At 31.7% G+C, this 2659-nt stretch overlaps 1 long non-coding RNA gene across 1 annotated transcript in view; it reads left to right on the forward strand.

Annotated features, from left to right (window-relative positions):
* LOC108367491 (uncharacterized) overlaps positions 1–315 on the forward strand; it is a 16907-nt gene extending 16592 nt beyond the window's left edge. The window contains exons 3-4 of the long non-coding RNA XR_001848257.1: positions 40–103; positions 168–315. This is a non-coding gene — a long non-coding RNA (uncharacterized LOC108367491). The remainder of the gene's footprint in view (positions 1–39; positions 104–167) is intronic.
* The last annotated feature ends 2344 nt before the right edge of the window (positions 316–2659 follow it).

Raw genomic sequence — 2659 nt, forward strand, 5'->3', positions numbered from 1 at the left:
TTGAGAGAAAAGTTCATTTGGCACGCAAGTCTTTTTCAGGTGACAGAAGGGACTCAAAATGGAGAAAATTAGCGGCATCTCATCACAACAGCGGAAATTAGAAGTACGCTTTAATTGTTGATGCCCAGCTCTCAAAAATGATTATTATACTTTAAATATTATTTCAGAAGCGTTCCAGCAAAAATTCAACGAATCTGTGGAAATAATAGAGCGAATAACCAAAAGATATTTCCATTATGCTGGAGACAGGATCTCAAAACGGAATAAAAGAAATGTTTCACAGTCGTCTGCATAAATATACTATCTGTCATATTGATAAGTTTTAAAAATTAATTTTTTTGTTACTTCATTTTAGTTATCTTTATAAAAATTGGGTTTATTTTTTAACAAGGACATTATAGTTCAAAATTCAAAGTTCCGCAATATACATATGCATGTATGTGCATATAAAAAAAATTAACAAGCTTTTATAAAAATTTTAAGATTTTTATTCTGCATTAAAGACACACAGTTTTAAAGTCCATTGAAGTTTGGTATGGATAATAGAATACAAGGTTGAAGTGCCTTAAAGCATGCATTTTCTGTCATAAGATTCATATGGATTAAAATGCGCAGTACCGCAAAAAAATAACACCAAAAATCAATGTGAGCTTTGTTTTACTTCAAACCTGTGTTCTATTATACTAACATTTTAAGGACTATAAAACTGCTTCCTATGTGTTTCTTAAATGCAGATTAAAAAGCTTTAAATTTTTATGAAAGCTTGTTGAAATTTTTTTATGTATACATATATATGTATGGATGTATACTGCACATTACTTTAATTTTTAACTACATGGTCCTTGTTAAAAAATAAACCCAATTTTAATTAATTTTAAAGATAACTAAAATGAAGTAACAAAAAAATGAATTGTTAAAACTTATATTATATTAAAATATTTTAAAATTTTTGTTTGTGTTTTATGACTTTATTTTTCTTTTTTATTAATATGTAAGTATTTATGTATATTTAAAAAACTTTGAAAAAAATTCAATGAATAAATTAAACTATTTTAAACTAAAAAAATTGTTTTTAATTTTCTAGCAACTTTGAGCGTCGTTTTGCAGTTCGCTGGTATGTCGTTCTTGCGTGCTGCAGGGGAGTCGTTTTTGCGACCCGCCGGCGAGTCGTTTTTGCGACCTGCCGGCGAGTCGTTTTTGCGATCCGCCGGTAAGTCGTTTTTGCGACCCGCCGGTGAAGTGTGCTTTTCATCCGACGGCGAGTTCGCCGGCGAGTCGTTTGCGACCGTCGCCGGCGAACAAATTGTTCTCCAAAACGAGTCGGAAACGACGTCGTTACGACGTCGTTACGACGTCGTTTGGAAAATTGGGTATTTGGTGATTTGCCGACGATATTTCAAAGGGGCTTTTGGTCGAAAAATCGGCTTTTTCTTTTTTATCGGTTCTTATGGTAGCTTCTATGCTAGATATTTTCAAAGCAATACACCGCAGTTTTCTAGCTGCCTTAGTTTTTTTCACAAATTTACTTTAAACATGGACACATTGACAAAAAAACGTACAAATGCAATGCACTTGTTAACTTCAAAGTGGTTTTCTTGAAAAGTTATTTTTGAGTTTTATGAACATTTATTTTGAGCAAATGTGTTGCATAATCATTTTCCACTGCAATACTCGTATTACATACATATATGTAATTAATGGGGCATATTCATAGTCAAAATAAAGTCGACACTAAAGTTAGTTACCTACAGATTTTTGACTTAATTTTTAATAGAATATCTGTAAAAACTGCAACTAAGTTTAGAGTCGACTTTATTTCTCACGCATGCGCATACGGATGTATGTATGTACTTACATATGCACTACATATGTAAAAATGCACATACTCCAAATCATTTATGCATTGATAACGTTCCTACATACATATGTGTACAAACATACATAAACAACCTCAAAAATTATTTATTGATAACGTCCTTACACATGCACATACTATATATACATATAATAACTTTCTTCTTATTTGGGGTTGACAAACTTTAACTTCAAAGTCGTCTTTATTTCGTCTACGAATATGCCCCAATAGTTTTGCAGTCAAATGAAATTGCATTTCCCCCGCATATGTATGTAAATACGTACTCCATTAATTGATAACATAAATGCATACATACATTCATGCATATGTACATAAGTATGTACATTCATACGTATGTGCATATTTCTGCCAAATACTACGCACATGCATACATATCTACAACTCAGCATACATACATACATACATATGCACGTGTGTACATAATCACGCACATATTCAAATACAACAATAACCATTTCATTCATAAACGCATGCGCGTATTTTTCAAGGCCAAATAAATTCATTCATAATAACCGCAGCACATCTCCCCGTAAATTCATCACCAACAAGCGCAACTTTTTCAGTCCGACACAAAAATTCTAAAATGTAAAATTTAAGAAATCTCGGCCAGCCAAGTGAAAAGTGGCAATTATTTCTCTATATCCAGTAAACTAAGTTATCTCGAATTTTGGTAATTTTTGGTAGTTTTTGACAAAACACTTAATTTCTCTATTCCCTTCCAATCTTTCAACCACTAACTAGTATTTTAAGGTGTAATTTTAATAAACATTAAATAAAAGTGTA

Source organism: Rhagoletis zephyria, unplaced genomic scaffold (genome assembly GCF_001687245.7).
Source record: "Rhagoletis zephyria isolate East Lansing unplaced genomic scaffold, Rhagoletis_zephyria_1.1 Rzeph_scaffold_02701, whole genome shotgun sequence".
Classification (NCBI taxonomy): Eukaryota; Metazoa; Arthropoda; class Insecta; order Diptera; family Tephritidae; genus Rhagoletis; species Rhagoletis zephyria.